A 28,000-nucleotide genomic window follows, 5' to 3' on the forward strand; every position below is an offset into this window, starting at 1 on the left:
GGGGCTTAGAGAGAAACTTGCTGTTTCCCATGTAAATAGTGTCCTCCCAGATGGTAGAATTTGCTTATTTGGAAGGCAGTGTTGAAGGATTCTTGGTAGCAATGCAGCTGAGTTTTGGATGACCTCAAATTTTCAGAGATCACAATGTGAACAGACAGTAAGCATTGTATTGGAATAGTCGGGAGTGTGGTACTGGAAAAGCACAGCAGGTCAGGCAGCATCCGAGGAGCAGGAGAATTAACATTTCGGGCCAGAGCCCTTCATCAAGATTCATTCCTGATGAAGGGCTCTTGCCCAAAACATCGAATCTCCTGCTCCTCAGATGCTGCCTGAGCTGCTGTGCTTTTCCAGCACAACAACCTCAATTCTCATCTCCAGCATCTGCAGTCCTCACTTTCGTCTAATTGTATTGGAATATTCAGACGTTGAGATCACAAAGGCATGGACGAGGGTTGCAGCTTTCAGAGGTCGTCAGGCAGGGCAGGTGATAGGTGATGCTAGGCAGAAGAAAAGGGGTTGTTTAGTAGCAGTTCTAATGTGATTCCAAAGCTGATCTCAAGATCAGTTGTGATACTGAGGTGGTGAATTGTCCAGTTTGATCTCTGATGTTTGGAATGGACCTGGTGGTGAGGGATTCTGATTTGTGACAAAGACTTCAAGCAATGGTTTCAGTCTTCCCAATAATATTTAATGGGAAGTTTGAAGCATCTTCCACCACAAAAATCAATGCAAAATATCTGTTTAACTCCTTTGCCATTTCCTTGTTCCCCATGATCTGTTAAGAATAGAGTGAAAGATCTGATTTGGTGAGTTGTCGGTAGGGTCGAATAATTTGTTATATAGTTTGATGCTTGCAGTTGGTAAGGATCACAATTGCAGGAGAAATCCCTATGGAATTTCATAGGGATCAGTGCTGGGACTGTTTACATTATATATTAATGACATGGAGGAAGGAAATGAATGTACTTTAGCCACATTTGCAGATAACACAAAAAAGAAAAGATGGAAAGGCAGGTTGTGAGAGGGATGCAAACAATTTACAGAGAGACATTGATACGTTAAATAAGTTAGCAAAAAATTGGCATATGGAATATAACGTGGGCGATGTGAAGTTGCTCATTTTGGAAGGTACAGCAGGTAATAAGGAAAATTAATGGAATGCTGGCCATTATTTCAAGGGGTTGCAGAATAAGAGTAGGGAAGTCTTACTGCAAGTGTGCAAGATGCTGGTGAGACCACATCTGAAGTAAGGTGAGTGGTCTTGGTCCACGTATTTAGGAAAGGTACCATTTCATTGAATATCGATGTTTCGGGCAAAAGCCCTTCATCAGGAATAAAGGCAGAGAGCCTGAAGCGTGGAGAGATCAGCTACAGTCATCAGTCATCCCTGCCTCACGTTTGCCTGAAACGTCAATTTCACTGCTCCTTGGATGCTGCCTGAACTGCTGTGCTCTTCCAGCACCACTAATCCAGAATCTGGTTTCCAGCATCTGCTGTCATTGTTTTTACATCATTTCATTGAAGGTAGTTCAGAGAAGGTTCATGAGGATGATCCCTGGTATAGAGACATTGTCTTATAAGCAAAGGCTAAAAGGTTTGGATTCTACTCATTGGAGTTTAGAAGAATGAGAGGTGATCGCACTGAAACATAAAGGATTCTTAAGGGACTTGACAGAGTAAATGCTGAAAGGATGCTTCCCCTAATGGGAGAGTCTGGTAGCAGAGGGTATCGTCTCAGAATAAAGGAGCACTGATTTAACATTGATGAAGAGGAATTTCATAACTCAAAGTGTGTGAATCTTAGGAATCCTTTGCCACAGAGACATCGGAGAACAGTCCTTGCACATATTTAAAGATGAGACAGATAAATACTTGATCGGTTAGGAACCAAGGGTAATTGGGAAAGGACAGGAATTTGGATGTGAGGAATGTCAAATCAACCATGATCTTATTGAGTGACAGAGCTGGTTTGAAGGGCCGAATGGTCTACTCCTACTCCGATTTCTTGTGGTCTTATGGGATACATTTTGTGACTGTTCCAAAGTTACCCTATCCTCAACAGGGGAGATGCTGTAATATTACTAATGAAGTTTTATACTGACACAATGTCACAGTGAAGACTATGATAATAGTACAGTTCTCAATCTTTAAGCATCTTGTCCATCCTGATGCACTCATCCATGAGAAATATTGGACTGGGGGTGTTCTAAAACTGGCATGTCTTGAACCACATTGATGATGGCGAATTTCCTTTATTGGGCTGAACCAGGCAGAACTGGTTAAAACTGCAGCAAATTTCAGTGAGATATTTTTGTCACAGTTATTGGTGAGATTCATTTAACTACCGTAATTGAAATGAGACCATTATCAATCATCTTTAAATGCATTTCCCACATGTGCCAATAAACATTATGGTATAAACACAGAGAATGCTGGAAAATCAAGCAGTTCTGGCAGCAGCTGTGGAGAGAAATCGAGTTAACACTTTGAGTTTGTATGACTAGTTCAGACCTGAAAAATGATGAAGAGTCATATCAGTCTTGAAATGTCAATTCTACATCTCTCCACAGATACTGCCAGAACTGTTGCGTTTCACCAGAATTCTTGTGTTTGTTTCAGATTTCCAGCACCCACAGTATTTGGCTTTTGTTCAGTAGATTATTATGTAGTTCACTTCAGCACCTTTTTGAAGAGTGGTAACTATCTTCTTTAAACAGTAAATACCAATATGGAATTTAAAAAAAAGAAAACATGTATGGTGCTTTTCAGATCTCTAGAACATAGAAAATGAAACATATTTCGTTTGAAATGTAGAAATGTAGTCTTCTTTATTGTGTCTACAAATAGAGAAGACATTCTTTATGATCAGTTAATCTGTTTTGACGATTGAGAGGAAAATATTGGCTGAGACATTGGAAAAACTCCCCTGCTTTTCTTTGAGTTGAATCTTTTACATCCAATTGAAAAGGCAGGCAGAATTTTTTTCATTGAGTCAAAACAACTTTAGAAACATCAATATGGTTTTGACATGATTGGCAGTAATTTACTTCAATTGGTTGGAATATAATACTAATACTAGTAATGTTAGGGGTTGTGTTCATCTGCATTTGTTCCTCATGCAATTTTATATTATCGTTGGGACCATGCAGATATGAATGGAGTGAAGAGGATGGAGAATTTCCCCATGTTAAGTTTGGATGCATGTATATTAAGAAAATCATGAAAAGTATCATTATAATTAACATTCTTTATTTCATAGAATCTCTACAGTGTGGAAACAGGCCATTTGGTCCAACAAATCCACACTGATCCTCCGAAGAGTATTGCAGACCCATTCCTCAACAATACTATACCTACCCCGGACTAATGCACCTAACTCATACATTCCTGAACACTATGGGCAATTTAGCATGGCCAATTTACCTAATCTGCACATCTTTGGATTGTGGGAGGAAACCTGGAGCTTGAAGCCAGGTCTTCATGGGACTTTTTCAAGACAAATTTCCATCTTTATTGACAAATTCTCAGCAATAAATGTGCACAGGAAACTTTTCTTTTGATAATTGATTCCCGAGTACTGCAGCTCTCAATTTGAATGCAAAGAAGCCAGATGGATATTGGCTTTGATGTCTGCTCTGTATGTGGGCACTATTTGAGTTGTTCTCAGAGTGCAGTCTGGTCACTGAGTATGGGTTTCCAAGAGGAATCATAATCAAATATGCAGAAGATAGGTCTGTAGTCACTAACTACTTGCTGTGTAGGAGCAAAGAGAGAGGAAGATGGAGAGCTGGTACAATGTAAGGCATTATCATTGCTGCTGGGATTGTGGGTACCAACCTGGTCACCATTTTGGTGAGCACATAATAGATTACTTAGACTTGGAAGTCTATACTTGGAAGATTCCCACACTGACAGATGCATGTGGCAGGTGGAGCATGTGCTTGTGGTTGTTCCTGGAACAGCCTGAAGGCAGAGGGACACCACTGCACAGCAAACATGGCTGACCAGCAGACTCTCTGGCTCATATCGCCTGCTGAGGGCATCTCATGAGAGGATTCCCATGAGAGAATCTAATTGTTTGGGCAGGTCATGATGGAACCTTCTGTGGCCAACAAACCCTTGAATGGGACTCAAACCTGAAGCATGTGGTTCAGAGGTAGGGACACTACACATGCACTATTCCAACAAGATAGTCAACTCAACTGATGGTGGGCGCTGTTAATGAGACCCTGAATTTAGGCAAAGCTGTTTGAAGATGGTTATGGTTTCAGTATAGTTTGTGAGCTTATTGTACCATCTCCTCTTTCTCTGGGCAATGGGTGCCAACATGCTCACTATTCTTTTGGCTGCTGCTATTCTTTGCCTTTAGAATCTCTAAATCATCCTTATCCCAAGCTCTTTGTCGTGTTGTAAACCCTTTTGAGACACACAAATAGTTGTGTACATGTGCATTACTCTCTGGAGCTCTCTATGATCTCCTCTCTGGTTGGTTCAACATTAGGATAACATCATCAGAAACATCATAATTAACATATTCCTATCTTGTTACCCTAAAATAGACTATGGCTTAACAAGAGTGTGGTGTTGAAAAAACACAACAGGTCAGGCAGTGTCCGAGCAGGAAAATCGATGTTTCAGGCAAAATCCCTTCCTGATGAATGGCTTTTGCCTGAAACGTCGATTTGCCTGCTCCTCAGATGCTGCCTGACCTCCTGTGCTTTTTCAGCACCACACTGGTGACTCTAATCTCCAGCATCTGCAGTCCTCACTTTTGGATATAGCTTCGAGGAGAAAGTGAGGTCTGCAGATGCTGGAGATCAGAGCTGAAAATGTGTTGCTGGAAAAGCGCAGCTTTGGCTATAGCTTAACAAGGACATTGCTTTCTTTTGGAGGCAGAAATTGGCAACTTTAGGCTTAGTTTTGTCAAGTTGATACAATCATCAACGAGTGCAGTGAATCTTTGGCCGTGAATCAGACTGTAGCTGAAGCTGAAAAAACAGCAGGGCCAGGGGTTCAATAAGGAACAGCAGCAGAGTTGAAAAATGTGGTGCTGGAAAAACACAGCAGGCCAGGCAGCATCCGAGGAGCAGGAGAATTGACTTTTCGGGCATAAGCCCTTCTTCAGGGATGACGCCCGAAACGTCAATTCGCCTGTTCCTTGGATACTGCCTGGCCTGCTGTGTTTTTCCAGCACCACATTTTTCAACTCTGGTACTCCAGCATCTGCAGTCCTCACTTTCTCCTAAAGGAACAGCAGCAGCAAGGGAAACGATAAATTGAACTTAATTTAAACTTTAAACAATAGAGCAGTAGATCAAAGACATAGGAGCTAGTGTCATTGAGTAGCTTGTGATGTGTTCCAGTTTAGGAACATAATCCTGATGTCCAAAGAAGCTTAGCAATTTGGAGGACATATTTGGAAAAAAAAACAGTGACCACGAGGATGGCATAGAGCAGCAGAGGGCTTGAAAGTGGGTATCAATGGTTTAAACTTTGCTAGCAGTTAACTTGCAAGTAAGGTTAAAATGCAGGTACAGTCAGTTCTGATAGAACATGGTAGTTTGGTTCTCATGCAATCTCGTGTTATAAGGCAATCATGCAATAGTCGTGCCATTTAAACTGAAGGGACCAGAATTGGGTTATGGCCAATACAGGAAAGGAAACTTTGCATTCAACAGCAATGGTCTAAATTCGTCAATCGCGTTAAAGCCAATTCATGTTGAAGAAATACGTATTGTAGCAAAACTGACTGTATTGTTAAAACTTGTGGAAGTTAAAGGTTGAGAGAGAGGAGACCGGTGAGCAATATGGCAGTGGTTACAAGTAAATAGACATCCCTCTGGAACTGCTGACCTCCCTAGAAGCATCTTGAATTGTTTAAACCTCAGTGGAAATGAGCTTCTGACATGTACCACCCAGACTGAGGCTTAAGTAACTGGTGAATCAACCTGGGTCAAGGAAAAGGTCACGCTGTAACCTTTGTAGTGTAACTAGCCTCGAATTGGCAAGGATTAAATAACTATTTTCAAAATATAGGCTCACCACTTAAATCAAGGTCTGTCCAATAGGCAGAATGGTTAGTCATTCAATAATGAGCCACTGAGTTAATTAACTGAGCAATTAACCTCCACACAATTCTGCCCAATTCATTGTTTGCTTAAATCAAGGGTCACCCACAACAATGAGGTGATGAAATAGCTAAAAAAGGACCGTGATATTCACGGGAATGTAACATGATATTTTCCTTTATGATACTTTGAATAAAGCAGACATATACTGCAATGCATCATCGAATCAGATTTTTCTTTTAAATTACTCCTAAAAATTTTGTCAGTTAAAACCATCTGAGTTTTTCTTTCCATTAAGCTACATAAGACGTAGGCATCACCAGCAAACAAGTATTTAATGCCCATCTCTGACTGTCCTTGACTGGATGGCTTGCTCCACATTTTTACCCAGTGACAGCGAAGGAACAGTGATATAAGTCTGGATGGTGAGTGGCTTGAAGGAGAACCTGTAGGGGGTGGTGTTCCCATAAATCTGCTGCCCTTGTCCTTCTAGATGGGAAGTGTTTGTGTTTTTGGAAGGTGCTGTTTGAGGATCTTCAGTGAATTTCTGCAGTCCATCTTGTTGCTACTGAGCATTAATGATGGATGTTTGCGGATGTTGTGCCAATCAAGCAGGCTGCTTTGTCCTGGATGGTTTTAAACTTCTTAAGCATTGTTGGAGTTGCCCTCATCCAGGCAAGCGAGGAGTATTCGATCATACTCCTGATTCTGATTTGTGCTTTGTAGACGGTGGACAGGCTTTGGAAATACAGTTGGTTACTGCAGTAACTCCTACAGTATTCCCAGCCTCTACTGCTATTTTTAGTTTATAGAAGCCTTCAGTGTGGAAGTCTACACTGACCATTCAAAGAGCATCCCAACCAGACCCAGCTCCCTACCCTATCCCTAAAACTCTACATTTCCCATGGCTAATGCACCTAAAGTAGACAGGGGGAGAACGTGCAAACTCCACACAGATAGTCTCGAGGGTGAAATTGAGCCCAGGTCCCTAGTCCTGTGAGGTGGCAGCACTAACCATTGAGCCACTGTGCCACATAGTCTTTGCGATATCCAATGTCTCTAGCTGCTTCTTAACCTCACTTTGGCTGAAGACTGGCATCTGTAATACTGGAGACTACTGGAGGAGGCAAAGATGAATCATCCACTTGGCACTTCTGGTTGAAGCTTGCTACAAAAGTTATCGTTTGCGCTGATGTGCTTGGCTCTTCCATCAGTGACAATGGAAATGTTTATGGAGTCTCCTCTTCCAGTGAATTGTTTAATTGTCCACCACCATTCATGACTGAATGTGGCAGGACAGCAGAGCTTAGATCAGATCCATTGGTTGTGGGATAATTTAGATCTGTTGATCACTTCCTGCTTATGCTGTTTGGCATGCAAATAATCCTGTTTGTTGGCTTCACCAGGTTGACATCTCATCTTCAGGTATCCCTGGTGCTGCTCATGGCATGCCGTCTTGAGGATGCTCAGAGCAAAAGTCAAAAGGAGAGACTAAGTTGTAAAATAGATGTTAATGATAGGTTTGAATAGGAAAGAGTGGGTCAGCTCTGCTGTGAGAAAAGCCACACAACACAAACAAGATGCAGGAGTGAAATGGGGGTGGTGTGATCAAAATTTAGAACAGTGTTCATGCTCTGAAGTTGTTAACCTCAATGCTGAGTCCTGAAGTCTGTAAAATGCCAGAGCGGATTTGAGGTTCAATTTCTGAAGTAGGGTCACTGGACTTGAAATGTTAACTCTGTTTTCTCTCCACAGGTGCTGCCAGACCTGCTGGGTTTTTCAAGCAATTGCAGTTTATGTTGCTATTCCTCTAGTTTGCATTAAATTGAGACACTGATCAGGATGAGAATAGAAATGTTAGCATGAGAGCAAGATGGTTTATTGAAACAGCAAGCAACTGGATTGACTCTCTCTCTCTCTATCTCTCTCTCTCCCCCTTACCATTATTTGTACTCTCTTGCTCTGAGAACCCTCACTATCGATTACGCTTCCTCCACCTCTGTCTTTGTCAGCAACATAAAATGTAAAAAAACAGCCATTATTTTCCATTCCCTTTCCAATCCAATGAAGAGAGACTTTAGATTCAAAACATTAACACTGCTTTTGTTTTCAGAGAACTGTTGAGATTTTTCAGCATTTTCTGTCATTAAATCAAATAATTATGGTGACGATTATTACATGAATTAACCTAATCAAAAGATGGATTCCTGAAGATTAATTTAAAAGTGATGTTAAAAGGAAAGGAACATACATATCAATACAAGACAATATTTTACTGCTGCAGGCAAATGATTAAGCTGATACAATGCTTTCAGTGTCACAATGCCGGACTTTTTACAAGGTTACTATGTCCTTGAGTATTTTTTCCAGAGAGGGGGGTAATTGGCCAGGCTCCAACTAGGCTGGGTCTGAAAGATTTATTGAAGCCTTTTTTTTGTTTATATCTACCAGATAATGCTTCAGGCAGAAAGCTTTCAAGTCTTTAAAAATATACCTTGTATAATCAAGAAGGTGTGCCCAGCTCTCTAGCTGTGCAGGTCAGGTCAGTTCAGGGGTTAATTGAGTTCGATTCACAGTTGAAACTGAAAGCTCTCCACCTCCACTTGCCCTTCTGACTTCATGACCTGTAAGCTTTTTGCGTCATTTTTACTCTTTGTGCTTAAGGGGTTTGTTTATGGGGATTATTGCAAGTATTTCCAGAACAGCATCATTAAGTCGGGACAGTCTGTCAGGTTTTTTTTTAGGTAGGATAGTTATCCAGTATTCTATTTGCTGTTCCTTCTGTTTCATTCTGTAATTTTGTAAATAAATTCTGTTTGTTTCAGACTTGGCAGTCAGACCAGTTAATTCACTCCAGGAATATCCACTATTCACTTACTTCAAACAAATATCAAAGTTGTGCTGTTTGCTTAAAAAAGTTCTGAGGGATCAGGCATGGTCCATAACGCACGTCCCTCAGATTTCTTCATTGATGCCAATTCTTTCATATTCTTTGAAAGTCTGCATTACGTGACTAGCTAGTTGGAGATAGTGAGGAAAGCAGATGCTGAAAAGTCGGAGTCGACAAAATGTGGAGCTGAGCAAAGCACAGGAGGTCAAGCAGCATCAGTGGAGCAGCAGAGTCGATGTTTCAGGCAGGACCCTTCATTAGGATGGGGGAGGACAATGGAGTTGAGAAATAAATGGGGGGGATTCAAGTTAGGGGAAAGGCAGGTGGGATGTGGGTAGGAGGTGATTGAGATTCGTTATTGGGAAGAGTGAAGTGGATAGTTGAGAAGGAAGATGGACAAGATGAGGTCAAGGGGATGGAACGCAGAGGGAGGGCTGGACCTGAGATGATGTAAGGGATGGGGAGATTTGGAAGCTACTGAATTATATGTTGTGATTTGGAGATGCCGGTTTTGGACTGGGGTGTACAAAGTTAAAAATCACAGAACACCAGGTTATAGTCCAACAGGTTTAATTGGAAGCACACTAGCTTTCGGAGTGACGCTCCTTCATCAGGTGATTGTCACAATCTGGTGTTGTGTGATTTTTAGAATTGTATGTTGAACTCATTAAGGTTGTAGGCTCTCAAGGGGAGGATGAGATATTTTTTTCTCCAATTTGCATGTGGCCTTATTTTGATGGTGGAGGAGGCCCAGGATGGCAATGTCAGAGTGTGGGGGCGGGGGGAGTTGAAGTGGCTAGCAACCAGAAGTTGGGGTTGGTTGGAGCATGTGGATTACAGATGTTCCCTGTACCAGTCCCCGAGATTGCATTCAGTCTCTCCAATGTAGAAGAGTCCACATCAGGAGCAATGGATACAATAAATCAGGTTAGAGGGAATACAGGTGAATCTCTGCCGGACTTGGAAAGATTCTTTGGGCCCTTGGGCAGAGGTAAAAGGGAATATACGGACCTTACTCACTCCTATCTGCTTTTCTAGGAACCGTTCCTTCCGCCACTCCCTTGTTAGGTCCACACTCCCCACCAATCTCTCCTCCACATCTAGTACCTTTCCCTACAGCCGAAGGAGGTGCAATACCTGCCCAAACACACCCCCTTTTACCTCTGCCCACGGGCCCAAAAAAATCTTTCCATGTCAGGCAGAGCTTCACCTGCATTCCCTCTAACCTGGTTTACTGCATCCTTTGCTCCCAATGTAGCCTTCTCTACATCGGACAGAACAAGCACAAATTTGGGGACCAGTTCAGGGAACACCTATGGTCTGCATGCTCCAATCAACCCCACCTTCCCTTTGCCAGCCATTTCAACACCCCCTCCCACACCCCCGACAACATGTCCATCCCGGGCATTCCCCACCATCAAAATAAAGCCACATGTAAACTGGAAGAAATACACCTCATCTTCCACCTCAGGAGCCTACAACCTTATGGCCTCAATATACAATTCACCAACTTCCAAATCTCCCCACCCTCCACCTCATCCCAGGTCCAGCCTCTCTCTCAGTCCTGCCCCCTTAATGTGACTGAACTTGTCCATCTTCCTTCCTAGCTACCTGCTCCACCCTTCCCACTGACCAATCTCAATCATTTCTTACCTGCATTCACCGAGTACCATCCCACCTACCTTTCCCCAGCTCCACCCACCCATTTTATTTCTCAGCCCCTTCTCCCTCATCCATCCTAATGAAGGGTTCTGCCCAATACGTCAACTCCCCTGCTCCCCTGATGCTGCATGACCTGCTGTGCTTTTCCAGCTCCACATTTTATTGACACATATGTGACTAGCTAGCAATGTTATCAACTGGAGCAAAGGAACTTTTATTAGTTAAGTTTGCAAGACCTTATCTCAGAGCTTATCTGTGAAAGTAGTTTTTTTTTAAATTGAAGTTTAACTGCTTACGTATATTTTCTATTCGAAGGAACGTTGAAGCTTTCATTGTGTCCCTTGCTATTTTATTTTCTATAATGTCCAGTATTTGGTTTCATTGTTAAAATGGTGAAGGCTAGAATAAAGCTGGGCTTTGCACACTTTACCTGACCTACTGCTTGTCCCAAAATGACTTACATCAACAGGTTAGTACTTTTGAACTGCAAGCTTTTAAAGTATTCATAGAATTCCTACAGAGTGGAAGTAGACCATTCAGCCATTGAGTCCATAGCAAAGAGCATCCTGCCACCCCCTCCCCCAACCTAGCCCACTACACTGTCCCTGTAACCCTGCATTTCTCATGGCTAATCCACTTAGCCTGCACATCTCTGGGCATTATGGGCAATTTAGCATGCCCAATCCACCTAACCTACAGATCTTTGAACTGTGGGAGGAAATCAGAGCACCCAGAGAAACCCATGCAAACTCCACATAGACAGTCACCCAAGGTGCTTTTGAACACAGGTCCTTGGTGCTGTGAGGCAGCAGAGCTAATCACTGAGCCACCATGTCACCCAGCCTCGAAATAATTGTTTGATCCTATTTTTAATTTTCTTGAACTAAAACTTAATTCAGTTATTTTACTTAGCAATTCGTATATTTCTTCCTGGTTGCTGCTTGTGAAATATATTTTTGTTACTGCAGAGTAGAAAACAGCTTCAAATTGGTTCAATGTCAGTACAAAATAAAGTCTTTATCTTGCTAGATTACTACAGTGAATATAAATAAAATTACGCTAAAAATGGCTTCATTACACTGAAAAATTACTGCCACGCCTTGTTTACAGAAAATGCACACTCTTTAAAGGGGTTTTGTTGAAGTTTTGCTGGATTGCCTTCTGGGATTAAGGGGAGATTGAGTAGAATGGTACTATACCGTAGAATTTAGAGAAATTGGAGGTAATATCATTAAAACATATATGATTCTGAGGGGGGGGCAACAAGATAGATGCTGATGGGTTGTATCTCTGAAATGGAAAGTTGAGAATAAGAAACTTTAGGATTGGGAGTTGGCTGTTTAAAATAGAGAGGGGGAAAAATCGCTTCGGTCAAAGATTTAGAAATCTGGTATTCTCTACATGAAAGAATGTGGATACTTAGTCACAGAGTACACTCAAAATGAAACCAATTGATTTTTGGCATCTAAGGGAATTGAAGGATGTAGGGATTGGGCAAAAGAAAGACCTGAGATTGAGGTTCAGCCATGGTCTTATTGAATGTTGAAGCAGATTCGAGCTGCATAACGGTGGCTCCTGAGGCGTTTCTTATGCTCCAAATTCCCTGTAACTCAAAACATTTATAATTGATATTACTTATGAAAATCTACAGCATCCATAATTGTTGCGAGACAACAGCTAAACTACACCGAGCTGGACCTATATGCTTTAGATGGCAGTTTAATCTCATTGTATTGATTGATGACTATTGCCAGGCACAACAGTTGAGATAAAAGGGAAAGATATGGTAAAGTAAGACTTTTGCAACGTTTGTGAAGGTTTGTAGCTCAGGTTGAGGTTTAGGGTGTAGGTTTGCTCGCTGAGCTGTAGGTTTAATATCCAGACGTTTCATTACCTGGCTAGGTAACATCATCAGTGTTACAACAACCCATGGACAAAACCAACGTCATCTACAAAATTCCATGCAAGGACTGCCACAAACACTACATAGGACAAACAGGAAGAAAGTTACCCACCAAGATATGCGAACACCAGCGAGCCACAAAAAGACACGACCCTCTCTCCCTCTTAGTCCTACACACGGATGAAAAAAAACACCATTTTGACTGGGATAACACATCTATCCTGGGATAGGCTAAGCAAAGACATGCCAGAGAATTCCTAGAGGCCTGGCACTCCAACCACAACACCATAAACAAACGCATAGATCTAGATACCATCTATCAACCCCTCAGAAAACAAACAGGAAATGACATCACCACAAACCCCAGGAACCCCATCCAGGAGAAAGATATAAATAGAAAGCAGGAGACAACAGCTTCGCTTCACTTGGAGGTCACCACTGATGATGTTACCTAGCCAGGTAATGATATCAAACCTACAGCTCAGCAAGCAAACCTACACCCCGAAAAGTAAAATTTCAGATGAGAAGGAAATGCAAAGCAGCATTAGTCAGGATAACTTGGTCTCTCAACTAACTAATTGTTGATTAACAAATAATTAACTCATTAAGTGATTTAACGTTTATTACATTTTCTGCATTTTGTGTTTTGACAACAAAAGAAGGAAAGGGAATTTCAGAAAGTTTGCAGGAAAGTTTTACCTCAGCAGTACAATTTTATAATACGCTGCTAACTGCTGAACAGAGAATTTCGTTTTTGAAATTCCTTTGCATTTTACTTCATACCAAATGTGATTTCCTGCATCTGCAAATATTTCCTTACATATTTGTATTTAAATACAATGTCAAGTTAAGTGATGAACATGAAGATGAGCATTTTTCAATATCCCAACATCGAGATCTTGGTTGAAGAATGAGCCAGGGAAGCAGCAATTCATTAAAGTTAAGCTTGAATAGCAAACTATGGTGAACAATTAATGATACAAAACTATCATCATTAACATTATGCCTCCTGTAAAACTTGGATGGGATGTAATCTGCCTGACGGAGGGGGCTTGCCCACAGATTGATGGAGGGGGGCCCTGTGAGTTCCATGGGGGTGCCCAAGTGGAATAAGTGCCCATTGAGCAATTAGGTGGGCTGTCCCAGGAGTCAGGGCTCCTGTAGCAGATGTATCACTCACCAACAGTTTCCTGGCAATCAGAGGTCAACAAAAATAATAAGAGGTAGAGATAGAAACAGTAATTGTCTTTTCCCTTGGATGGGAGATTTCAAGATTATGGGGCAGATTTTTAAGTGAGACAAGAGAGATTTAAAAAGGAAATGAGAGGCAATTTTATTTACGTAGAGGGTGGCTCACGTGTGGAATAAATCTTGTGAGAAAGTGGTGGATGTGGGTACAAATGCAACATTTGAAAGTTATTTGGATAAGTGCATGGATAGGAGGGATATGGAGGAATATGGGCCAGGAGCAGGCAGGTGGGACTAGTTTAGTTTAGGATTATGTTCGGCATGGACTGTTTGGACCGAGGGATCTGTTTCCATGCTGTATGAATCTGTGACTTTATCAGAAGTCCAGGATTGTAGAAGGATCTTGAGTCAAAAGTGGGAATCAAAAGTTGGAGCTCATAGGCAAAGTGGTGGGGGTGAAAAGCTGGAGACTTGGGTAGAGAGTGAGCTTTCAGCACCCCCACTTATGCAAGGCCCCTCAATTGGGTGTAGAGAGCCCTGATAATGAGTGATCTTTACTGGCAGGCCAAATTCCAACAGGATTCATTGGGTGGCCTTCAGGAGGCTTAGGAAAGCAAAGCATTTCCTATGCCGTTGTATTTAAACTCCTGAGTAAATTTGATTTCTTTAGGAATAGTGTGTGTCAATTGGCTCATTAATGCGTCTCATTGATATTTCGGTATAATGATCAAGAATCTCACATCAACCGCATTGATCCTCTGATTGCAGTGGGGTCTGGTGGTAAGGTTTAACTGCTGCTGGCTAATTGACACAGGATATACATTTCATAATCAGCTATTTAGACATGTGTTATTACACACCTCTGGAGCAGGTACAGCACGGAAATAGACCCTTTGGTCCAACTCGTCCATGCTGACCAAATATCCCAACCCAATCTAATCCCACCTGCCAGCACCTGGCCCATATCCCTCCAAACCCTTCCTATTCATATATCCACCCAAATGCCTCTTAAATGTTGCAATTGTACCAGCCTCCACCACTTCTTCCGGCAGCTCATTCCATACGTGTACCACCCTCTGCATGAAAATGATGCCCCTTAGGTCTCTTTTGTACATTTCCCTTTCTCACCCTAAACCTATGCCCTCTAGTTCTGGAATCCCTGACCCCAGGGAAAACACTTTGTCTATTTATCCTATCCATGCCCCTCATAATTTTGTAAACCTCGATAAGGTCACCCCTCAGCCTCCAAAGCTCCAGGGAAAACAGTCCCAGCCTATTCAGCCTCTCCCTGTAGCTCAGATCCTCCAACCCTGGCAACATCCTTGTAAATCTTTTCTGAAACCTTTCTAGTTTCACAACATCTTTCCGATAGGAAGGAGACCACAATTGCATGCAATATTCCAACAGTGGCCTAACCAATGTCCTGTACAGCTGCAACATGACCTCACAATTCCTGTACTCAATACACTGACCAATAAAGGAAAGCATACCAAATGCCTTCTTCACTATCCTATGTACCTGCGACTCAACTTTCAAGAAGCTATGAACCTGTACTCCAAGGTCTCTTTGTTCAGCAACACTCCCCAGGACCTTACCATTAAGTGTATAAGTCCTGCTAAGATTTGCTTTCCCAAAATGCAGCACCTCGCATTTATCTGAATTAAACTCTATCTGCTACTTCTCAGCCCATTGGCCCATCTGGTCCAGATCCTGTTGTAATCTGAGGTAACCCTCTTTGCTGTCCACTACACCTCCAATTTTGGTGTCATCTGCAAACTTACTAACTGTACCTCTTATGCTCGCATCCAAATCATTTATGTAAAAGACAAAACGTAGAGGGCCCAGCACCAATCCTTGTGGCACTCCACTGGTCACAGGCCTCCAGTCTGAAAAACAACCCTCCACCACCACCCTCTGTCTTCTACCTTTGAGCCAGTTATGTATCCAAATGGCTAGTTCTCCCTGTATTCCATGAGATCTAACCTTGCTAATCAGTGTCCCATGGGGAACCTTGTCGAACACCTTACTGAAATCCAAATAGATCACATTTACTGCTCTGCCTTTATCAATCTCCTTTGTTACTTCATCAAAAAACTCAATCAAGTTTGTGAGACATGATTTCCCACACACAAAACCATATTGACTATCCCGAATTAGTCCTTGCCTTTCCAAATACATGTACATCCTGTCCCTCAGGATTCCCTCCAACAACTTGCCCACCACCGAGGTCAGGCTCACCGGTCTATAGTTCCCTGGCTTGTCTTTACCGCTCTTCTTAAACAGTGGCACCACATTTGCCAACCTCCAGTCTTCCGGCACCTCACCTGTGACTTGAACCCAGGTCTGTTGGTTCAGAGATAGGGAAACTACCACAGTGCCACTAGAGCATTAAGATTGATACAAGGTGCCTAACATGATTAATTAGGCCCAGCTCCAACGTTTCCAACTAGCTGGATCAAATGCTTCACCTCTTATTCAAGTGTTGCTGAAAAAATGTACTCTGTTTTTGAAATTTTATATCTTGCAGACATCAAGACAATTCACAAGAATGCCAGTATACAATGACAAATTTATAGATGCATTTCCAAGGCCAATGTACCAGCTGGCGATGACTGACAAATTCGGTACTTTTTAAAAAAATCAATATACTGCAGATGCAGAAATCTGAAAGGTAAAGAGAATACACAGGAGAACCTCAACAGGTCAGGCTGCATCCGTGGAAAGAGAAACAGAGATCATGCTTTGAATATTATATAACTCCTCTTCAGGACTGTTCTGTTAGTTGTAGGGCTTAAATTGTGGTGTGGAGGTGAAAGACCATGGAGGGATGTGAATTTGAGAAAATGGTCTGTTATGCATGAGCCAGTGCTTCTGGCTTTTTCAGGTATTTGCGTGTATGTAATTACAAAACATCTGTTTCTCACATTTCTCCTCTAATCCGATGCGCAGCAGTTGGTTTACTGGAACAAAATGCAGACCTGTAGATTTTGAAGGTCTGTATATATACATCCAGAGACTTTGCTGTTAGCAACGAAACAAAAGATCAACTATCTCTAAACATTACCACTCAGGTGTGGAAATGTCGGGAAATGTGCCTACAAAGGCAATATTAAAAGTTTAAAATACTGTTCTGATGTGTAGCAGAACAAAAGCCTTTCAGAGATGTATAAACAGTTTCAATGTTGCAGTGAGATGTTGCCAGGAACTGTTATTCCTCTAAGTATGAGCACATTAGTTTGTGCTGCTGAAGATGCATACATAGTCACTTTCTCTAACGTGTGAAGGATATATGATCAATGGAATGTATTAGAAGATCTGATGAAATATGAAGGAGCCAGCATCACCTGGTGTAGTTAAATATTAACTGAGAAATGCTTGAAAAAAATAACATGCTGCTTTCATGGAAATGGAAGATAATAACTCAGGAAACCTCCACAATATCTGCTGATAAGACATCTGTGTCTGTGGATTCTTAAGGTTTTAACTTCTACCCAACAGCTGAGTCTCATATGGAAAAAAAGCAGTTTCAATGTATATGTTTGAAAACCTAATTATTTACATTGTCTAAATATAGGAGGAGAAAGTGAGGTCTGCAGATGCTGGAGATCAGAGCTGAAAATGTGTTGCTGGAAAAGCGCAGCAGGTCAGGCAGCATCCAAGGAACAGGAGATTCGATGTTTTGGGCATAAACCCTTCTTCAGGAATCAATATACTAAATATAAAGTTGCCGTCGTCCTACTCGACCATAGGGTTGCTCTCCCATTCGGGAGATGGTTTCAGCTAAGGATCACCATGCCTCAGGCAACTGGAGGCATTGAAAAGGAGGGTCCTTCATTGTGCCATTTAGTTCAAGGGCAGTTACGGAAAGACAACAATTGCTGACCTTGTCAGTAAGACCCACAATCCATGAAAGAATGCATTTTGAACGAACGATGAATTGTGGTTGGACCCTCATTCAGGAGTTTCCTTTTGATGTTCATTGTTCAAAAGTAAAATCAACTGGCCAGAATTCTTCAACTGCATTTTACCTCTAGTTAGAAGCATTTGTCATTTCACATCTTCAAAATTATTTGAATCAAAGTGTTTGCTGCTTATTAAAGTTTTCTCACAGGAGGTTTATTGAACAACTTTGAACATTTGGGCACAAAAGAGATACAACATGGATAGACAGTCACTTCGCAAACATTAAATAATAAACTGGGTTGTCAAGTTATCATTTCAAGCCTTTTCAGTTAAAGTTGTGATTTTTAGAGAGTCAAAGCCTGTACTTGGTAAATCCAGGTTGTTCTGGTGAGTTTCATTAATGCAAATTCGCCATAATGTGATAGACAAAGTGGGAACACTGTTTCTAAAGCACAAACTTTTAAAATGCGCATTGGTTATAATGTGATTCTGGCCCCATTAGTTTAAATGATGCAGCTGTTATGCGATTTTTTTTCATAACACAGAATTGCAAGAGAACGGAACTAATGCTTTATTGCAGAACTGACTGTAGTCAATAAATGTTTACTAGTTTACGACAATATGATTTCTAGTTCTCGTCCAAAGAAAATGAGCAGACCCTGCCATAACTCTGATGCAATAAGCACTCTCACACTTCTGGTGCATTCAAGTTAATGGTTTGTTGATCACAATTTGATCAAATAAATTAATTACTCCACTGTTTTTGTCGTGATTTGTATTTGTAATGCTTCATTTCAGTACAAGAACAGTAGTTAAGCAATCACATAAATATTAAATTTAGACTTACAATATTACAAAAAATAACAAGCAACATTCATATGCAGTAAAATCTAAATTATAATTTACAGTAATTTTTTTCCCTACTGCTGTCCCTCCTGATAGATACTCCTGTCAGGAGATTTGCTGTCATTCCACTGTAGCCTGTCTGCACAACACCATAAGATATAGCAGTGGTATGTAAGCAGGCCATTCAGCTCATCAAGTCCACGCTGATGCTCTGAAGACCATCCCACCCATACCCAGCCCCCTACTCCATCCTTGTAACCATGCATTCCCACGGTCAAGCCACTTAACCTGCACAACTTTGGACAGTGGGAGGAAACAGGAACATCTGGAGGAAACCCACACTGATACAGGAGAATGTGCAAACTCCACACAGACAGTCACGTGAGGATGGAATTGAAAATGGGTCCCTTGCATTGTGTGGCAGCAGTGCTAAACACTGAGGCACTGTGCTGCCCAGCTGTTGGCTACCATCCTGAAAAAGACCCCTATTTCCCTACTCTCTGCCTTTAGCCAGTCAGCCAATTCTCTATCCATGCATGTATCTTGCCCTAACACAGTGGACTCTTATTGTATTTAGCAGTATTCTGTGCAGTAACTTGCCAAAGGCCTTGTGGAAATTCAAATAGATCACATCCACTGGCTCTCCTTTGACTAACTTGCTTATTAACACCTCAAAGAATTCTAACAGATTTGTCAGGCATAACCTCTCTTTGACAAAGTCATGCTGACACAACTCTATATTACCATACATTTCCAAGATTGCTCTGCAATCTTATTTTTAATAATGGACTCTAAAATTTTACTAATGACTGATGTCAGACTAACTTTCCTATAATTTCGCTTCTTCTGCCTCTTTCTCCTTTTAAATAGAGGTGTTATGTTAACCATTTTCCAGTCCTCTAGATCCCTCCTGGACTCCAGTGATTCTTGAAAGATCACCACCAATGCCTCTACAGTCTCATCAACCATCTCCTTTAGAACTCTCGGGTTCATACGGTCTGGGCGATTTATTTGCCTTCAGACTTTTCAGCTTCCCCAGCATCTTCTCCTTAGTGATGACCTTTGCACCCACCTCTACCCTCAACTCCCTTGAAATTCTGGTATGTTGTTGGTGTCATCCACCTCAAAGACTGCTGCAAAGTACCTATTCAGTTCCTCAACCATTTCTTTACTCCCCATTAGTACTTCCCCAGCTTCATTTTGAAATGGTCCAACCCCCACTCCAGGCTCTCTCTTACCTTTTCCATATTTAAAAAGTGTTCTTGCAATCTTCTTTCAAATTACAAGCTAGCTTACCCTCAGATTTGATCTTTTCCCCCACTGCTGGTTTTAAAAGGTTTCCTAATCCCACTGATCTTAACCACTTTGTATATGTTCTCTTTTGCTGTTCTGCTGCCCCTGACACCTCTGATCAACTATGGTTTCCCCCCCCCCCCCCCCCCCCGCCTCAGTATGCCTTGGGATAAATTTCTGTCGTGCTTCTCGAATTACGCCCAAAGATGCATGTCGTGGCTGCTTCATCATCTTCCCTGCTTGGCTCCTCATTCAATCAATTCAGGTCAGCTCCTTCTTCATGTCTTTGTAGTTATCTTCAGTCAAGTGTAATGTTGTTACATTTGATTTCAGCTTCTACCTCAAACTGCAGGGTAAATTCAATCATATTATGGTCACCGCCCCCTAGTGGTCACTTCACGTTAAACTCCCTAAATTACTGCCTCATCACATATCACCAAACCCAGAATTGCCTTTCCCTAGTCGGCTCAAAGACAAGCTGCTCCAAATTGCATCTTGTAGACATTCCACAAATTCCTTTAGTTGGGATCTGCTACAAACCTGATTTTCCCAGTCCACCTACAGATTGAAATCCTCCATGATTATTGTAACAGTGTCTTTGTGACATACCTTTTCTGTCTCCTGATTTACTTTCTGTCTCACACTGTCAAGGGTCTGTACATGATTCCCATCAGAGTTTTTTCACCTTTGCAACTTCCTCATCTCTACTCACACAGATTCTCCACCTTCCGACCCTACATCACTTCTTGGTATCAATTTAATGTCATTTTTTATTAACAAGGCATCCTTGCTCCCCTGCCTGTTCTTTTAATAGCTTACATTTTCTTGGCGATCTCGTTCCCACCCCAATCCCCTTGCCACCGCATTTCTGCGATGCCCAAGACTTCATATATGCCAATTTCAATCCAAGTTTCAAGCACATCTTCCTTGCTTTGTATTTAAGTACAACACCCTCAGTCCTGCATTAACTGTCCCCCTTTTCTTTGTTGTCCCCTTATCTGCTATGCCTGAAGTTAGATACTTGACCCTTTCCATACTCTCTGTCCCGTTACTTGTTCTGGAAACTTTAATAACCGCTGTTGAACCCTCCCCGATTTTAACACTTTTCACAAATTTTCATGCATCCTAATCCACACTGCACTACTTAGATTAAAGCCTTTCCATAGCCCTAGTCTGTGTTAACTTAAAAATTACCCAACACTGATTATAATCCAAAAGGTTTATTTGGGAGCATTAGCTTTTGGAGCTTTGCTCCTTCATCAGGTGGATGTGATTCACCAGGACTCTATTCACAGCATGATTCAGGTAGAGACTATCCCATTGGAACAGTTCCCTCCTTCCCCAGTACTGGTGCCAATGTACCATGGACTTGCACCTGTTTCTCCCACACAAATCTTTGAGCCACACGTTTACCTCTTCAATCTTGCTGACCAATTGCCAATTTGCTCGCAGATCCAGTAGTAATTCAGAGATCATTACTTTTTTCATTCTGCTTTTTCATTTAGCCCTTAGCTGCTCATATTTCCTCAGCAGAACTTCTTTCTACCTGTATCATTGGTACCTACGTGGAACACAACAACTGAGACTTTTCCCTCCTACTCCAAGTTCCTCTGCAGCCAGAATGAGATATCCTGAACCTGGGCACCAAACAAGCAGCATGGCCTTTGGGATTCTCGGTTCTGGCCACAGAGAACAGTATCTATTCCCCTGACTATACTATTCTCAATTATAACTACACCTCTCTTTACTCTCTCTTCTTGAATGGCTCCCTGTAGCACAGTAAAATGGTCAGTTTGCTCATTTTCCATATAGCCCCCGCTCTCATCCACACAGGCAGCAAATTTTCAAACCTGTTAGACAAGCTCAAGGGCTGAAACTGCTTCATCATTACCTCTAGGATCCCTCTACCTGCCTCGCTCATAGTCACACTCTCCTGTCCCTGACCACTGACTGCATTCAAGATAGTTAATCTAAGAGGTGTGACTGCCTCCTGAAATAAATATCCCAGTAACTCTCCCCCTCCCTGATGTGTCATAGTGTTTGAAGCTCAGCCTCCTGCTTATTGACTCTCAGCTGGAGTTCGTCCAGCAACCAACACTTGCTACAGATGTGATCACCACGAACCACAATATGCAGTTACAACACTTCGCCTGGCCCTGCATCTCTATTTTACTTGCTTAGTTCTTAATTTACTTTCTTTAAAAAATAGTGCTTTTCTTTTCATTTGTAATTTGTAAATATTTCTCCTATTTACCTTCAATCTGAAAGAAACCCATAACAGATAATTAAATTAGCTGTTATTACCAACCACTGAATTTACAGTTCTCTGTTACGTCACTTTATTTTGCAGCAGGTCCCTGACCCTGGCTTGAACTACCCACTAAGAACTATGAGCCAAGAAAGCAAGCAAAATTCTGCACCAAATTCGCAAGCTGCTTCCAAAATACCTGAACACTATACTCACTCAGACTGTGATCTCTCCTTCCTGACCATGTGAAGCATACATACATCAATCTCCTTCTTTGTTGTCTTCAGATTGATCTGTAAATGTCTCTATTCAGCTCTGATCAAATCGCCCAAATATTGCCTTTTTGCAATGGTCATTATGTTTTAGCAATATTTCTCTCTTGTAATTTCAATTACCACTGCAGTGGTCTTATGGGCTGGATGGAATTTCTAGCACATGTCTTTGCAGCAACAGTTCAAAGGCTTGTAATTTCTTCCATATGTCTTCATTACATGTCCAGATTTCTGAGCTGTACAGGAAATTGGTTGAATATTGCATTTTATGGAGTTCTTTTTGTTATGAGTTTGAATCTTTCTGTTGGTGACTCACCTTTCATCTCCACAAGTTACTTTTGGCTATCTCTAGCCTTCTTCTATGTCACATGACCATTTGTCCTAAATACACAAACATATCTTGTTCAGATATAACACCATCCCCTTCAATCTCCTATTATATCCCTCATAACCACCATTGCATTTTGGTTTTCTTTTTGTGCTCATACTCCATCTATATTCAAAATGTACGGTTTGTTTTTGATCTGTGATATTATGTTGGGTCTGTTCTGTTTCTGCAAGTCGTGCTATGTTGTCTGCACACCATATGTTTGTTATGTTCTTGGTCTCCAATTTTTGTCACTGGAAGTATTTTGAATTTTCTGAATATTTGTTTGGTGTACAGATGGAATAATTCCAGTGACAGCACATAGCTTTGTCATAATCTCTCTTCATTTGAGATGTTTTGATTGTCCCTTTTCTAGGCTGGGGTTTGCAAGTGGCCAGCAATAGCAAGTTTTAGCATGAATTCAACATTTTTCCCACACTCCGCATTCCAACATTATATCTGTTAATGTTTGGTGATAAACATAAGCGAACACAATTATTCTAGATACTGAAGCATATGTGAATTGTTCTTGATTACTGCAGTAAGTAACTCACCTCCTGACCCCCCAAAGCCTGCCCACCATCTACAAGGCAGAAGTTGGGAAGGAATACTTCCCACTTGCCTGGATCAGTGCAGCTTCAATAGCACTCAAGAAGCTCAACATCATCAGAGCAAAGCAGCTGTTTGATTGGCACCACATCCACACACATCCACTCTCTCCATCGCTCAGTAGCAGCTGCATGTACTGTCTACATGATGCACTGCAGAAATTCACCAACGTCCTCAGACACCACCTTCTAAACCCATGACCACTTCTATCAAGGACCTCCAGGGCAGCAGATATATGGAAACATTGCCACCTCCAAGTTCCCCTCGAAGCCACTCACCATCCTGATTTGGAAACATATCATCATTCCTTCATGATCACTGGATCATAATCCTGGAATTCCTTCCTTAATGGCCTTGTGGATGTACTTATAGCACATGAACTGCACCACCACCTTCCCAAGGGCAATTCAGGATGGGCAACAAATACTAGTCTAACGAATGATACCCTTGAATGAATTAAAAGATTACTAATTACTTATGAATGATTTGATGCCTCCTTCAGCTTTAAAAGCAATAGATTCCCAGAGCGCATGTGTTTCTTGAAAGTTTCAGCAGAAACTATCCATTGCTGTCCTTCTTTAATATTGATGGATTGAAAATTACTCCAAAAACTTCTGGCTGAATTTGCTGTGAGATTTCTTTCCACCAAACTCTTATACCTAGCTGCTAATGTGAAAGTTCTTCTTATTATTCTTAATGATCTATTTTTATTAGTTTTATTTTATGTCCATTGGTCTCACTGACCTGACTCAACCTGAGGCAAATTTCTAGGTAATCTTATATGAGGTACTATTATCTATTGCATTGAATATTTTATAGAGTAGATTCTATAAGATAATTTTCATAATGAGTGCAATATCTCATGGCTTCTAGAAAAGTCATTTGCCTTGCTATTATGAATTCCTTAATTATTTATTCCATGTTGGAGCAATAATAAGGGGGCGTAGTAGTTTGAGAGACAGGATTTCTTTCGGTATGTGATGTTCTGTCAGATATCCCCAGTGTTGTAAAATACTCCATATTTAGAAAAGTTATTATTCCCGGGGGTCTGAGCAATGTTTATCCCTGAAACAAAAACTAAAAACAGATTGTCTGGTCATTATGGTTATGTGTGGATCCTTCACTTGTAAAATTGGCTGCTGCCTTTAATGGTGACTATCCAAAATGACTTCATTTGCTCTGAAGCGATTTTGGAATTACTGACATTTAAGTCAAATTTTAAAAAATAAACACTTCCTTTCTAATTGTTCTTTGCTGATTGGGCCACATGAAGACCTGGAATTCATTAGGCTTCGAACTTCCTGCTATCAAGGTAGCCTGATTTCAGGAAGTGATTCTAAACCAAGCTCTTTAACATTCACAGTGGATCTGTGAAATCGTAATCGGATCCCATGAATTTAGCAATAGAACCAAAACAACAGGTTACAAGGGGTGACACAGTGGGTCAGTGGCTAGCACTGCTGCTTCACAGCACCACGGTCCCAGGTTCGATTCCAGCCTCAGGCAACTGTCTGTGTGGAGTTTGCACATTCTCCCTGTGTCTGTATGGATTTCCTCTCACAATCCAAAGATGTGCAGGTCAGGTGAATTGGTCATGCTAAATTGCCCATAGTGTGAGGTGCATTAGTCAGAGGGAAATGGGTCTGGGTAGGTTACTCTTTGGAGGGTCAGTGTGGGCTGAAGGGCCTGTTTCTGCACTGTAGGGAATCTAATAGAACACTGTCAGAAGTAAATTGATATGCTTTGCACACAATGTATGTGTGCAGAAGAGGCACAGGTTAAACTAAATTTTACACCAACATCCCTCAGGTCAGAGACAGCTTTTATAGCTTTCCACAAAAACTTAAAGAGAGAGTTTATAATGCAATTTTAGCCAGCTAAAAGAATCTTGATAACCAGTGATTTCATTCATAGCCTCCATACAATATCATAGGAATAAGATGGTATACAGCAAAGAATTAAGGTCAGGAAGGTTGTATTGCACAAATTGTAGTAATATGTTGTACTATTTTCTAAAGTACAAGTAAATTATGATATTCCATTGACCTGTAAATTTGATCTGGGATTTCATAAGCCACAAAGTCAATGGTTTCAAGTTAAATACAGTCAGTTATTTTACTAAAACAATAAATCATACCTGTTATTTTGATCAGTTGTTACAGCAGTTGTAAATGTCACAGCAACTAACTTCTAGTTTTTGATGAGTGATGAAAGAAATGCCAGCAATGTCGAGGAGGAACTGAAGACATACCAGTTTCCACGTGCAAACTCAGCTAACTTTATAAATCAGGAGCTCTCAAAGTTTTACAAGGTAAAGGATTGGTTTTCAGCTAAATTCTATATATTAATTTGAAGAACATATGAGCAAGAAAGTCAAAACAAATCTGTCTGTGATTTTTTTGTTCCCTGCAATGGCAATGTACAATTATAGAATTTTTTTCATGCTACTTTTGTTAGGAAGATATGTCAAGGCATATGGAATCAAAATAGATAGTTAAAACTTGTGTTGCATATTTCGATATGATCTAGTTAATTGGTGAATCAGGACTGACCCTAGTCCTCATTCTGTTCTGATACTCCGATGTCATTAAGATTATTATGGGAGTCTAAAATCTCCTTCTTTCCCACTCCATTCACGGCGTACCCCATGGAGGGAGAGCAATTGAAGGTATCAAGTTAGGCTGAAGCTCCTATATGCCTTGGTTTCATTGGCCTTGATATGGTGGAGCTGCCATCTGCTCAATTCAAGTTCATACCCTCATTATATCTGGCAGGACTTTAGTGGCTGCTATATCCAGGTTAATCAGACATGTTAGCCCCACCAGTCAGTGAATATACGGTGCATTACATGATTTTAAATCTTATTCTTCTTGCAATATGCCTCACAGTCAGTATGTCTTTAAGAGGCATACTCATGATAATGTCACATGTGACTTGAGGGCACATAATTCTCATATTCTATCTTAATCTCGGATCACTTGAATTATGATGCTCCACTGGAAGAGTGCCCCAAAATGTAATGTTTGACATAATAGTTAGCTGCAACAATTGTCGATATTACCTTGCTATCCCATACCAAGTTTTTTTTTAATATTATGGGAGATGACGTAAGCATTGCTGAAGAAAGCTAAAACACCCTGTTGAAGAGAAACTCACACCATGGTCAAAGCAGTGGGCACCTGGAAAGGTGTCCAATATCTTGGTAGTAGACATTTGGAAAATTAATTGAAGACCAATCAATCAACAGAAAATTTGGACAAAGAGGGAGGTTCTCACTCTTAAGCAACATCTGTAAGTACAGACCGCTACATAAATCTGTGTTGACATTGACCAGCAAGAAAATGAGTTAGTTTGGTATTGATTAGAAAGTAAGTTTTTCAAGACAAAAGGAATTTCTTGGATTGCATTAATTTAAAGAAAACACTGAAGAGCAGACTTGAGCTGGCACTCAAGGTGACTGCAGTATATAACAGAAAGTTGGAAGGCTAGAATGCTCTGATCTTATCAATTAATATATAAGTCATAGTTTGTCAACAACTGCTGCAATGCATTTTTTATTAAGATCAGAGGAGGTTTAATTTACACTGACACAAAATCGGGGACACACAGTCTAAGGTGGTTCAGTGTAAGCTTCTCATGACAAATCTATCAGAGTAGAAACCTCATTATGGATGGGACATCCAGTGACACCCTTACTGAACTAGAACTGTGTAAACAATGTATGCAGTTCTGTTTTACAGTCAAATAATAGATGATCCTATAAATAAACCTTTAGTTATCTTACCTGCCATTGATAAGGATAGGCTTTGCAAAATGGGTAATGGGTCTGGGAGGGTTACTCTTCAGCAGCTTGGTGTGGACGTGTTGCACTGAAGGGCCTGTTTCCACATTGTAGGGATTCTATATTCCGATACCTCTAGTTTGTCAGATGATGCTACAGCAAAGGACATGAATGTGACTTTCCCAATGAAGAACTGCCAGCGACATTCATTGAGTTAGTCATTTCCTCTGCACTAATTAAATCCTTTTGGAAGAATATTTTTAAAAACAAAAAGGGTCATACCATTGACGCATTACTAGAGGATGGATGCAAGTATGAAGCCATTGTGGCAGGCTAACAAGAATTGCATTTTAGGCACACCCAATATGATCACTACAGTCAACAAAGTATAACTTATCACCTCAAACACGATGTGATGTTGCACAATAATCTTTTTATGTGACATATTATTGAATGCCTTTTAACCATACTCCCCTTTAACCATACTCTTTTCTTGTTGCATTTTCAAATAACTTGAGGCAGCACAGTGGCTCAGTGGTTAGCACTGCTATCTCATGGCACCAGGGTCCCAGGTTTGATTCCTGCCTCGGGTGACTGTCTGTGTGGAGTTTGCACATTCTCTCTGTGTCTGCACAGATTTCCTCCTGGTGCTCTGGTTTCCTCCCACAGTCCAAAGATGTGCAGGTCAGGTGAATTGTGTTAGGTCAATTAGAGGGAAATGGGTCTGGGTGGGTTGCTCTTCGGAGGGTTGATGTGGACTGGTTGGGCCAAAGGCCGTGTTTCTACACTGTAGGGAATCACATCTAAATAACCTGCTATAATTGCCACATATGATTTCCTTCTCCCAAAATCTTGTTGACTCTGCCTGATGACATTGTGATTTTTCAACATGTCCTCTCCGACCTCATATCAGTGGCTTCTTTCTTTTGATTTTTCTTCCTTTCACTCAAACCGATTTTAAATCTTCATC

This window comes from Hemiscyllium ocellatum, chromosome 17 (genome assembly GCF_020745735.1).
Source record: "Hemiscyllium ocellatum isolate sHemOce1 chromosome 17, sHemOce1.pat.X.cur, whole genome shotgun sequence".
Taxonomy (NCBI): Eukaryota; Metazoa; Chordata; class Chondrichthyes; order Orectolobiformes; family Hemiscylliidae; genus Hemiscyllium; species Hemiscyllium ocellatum.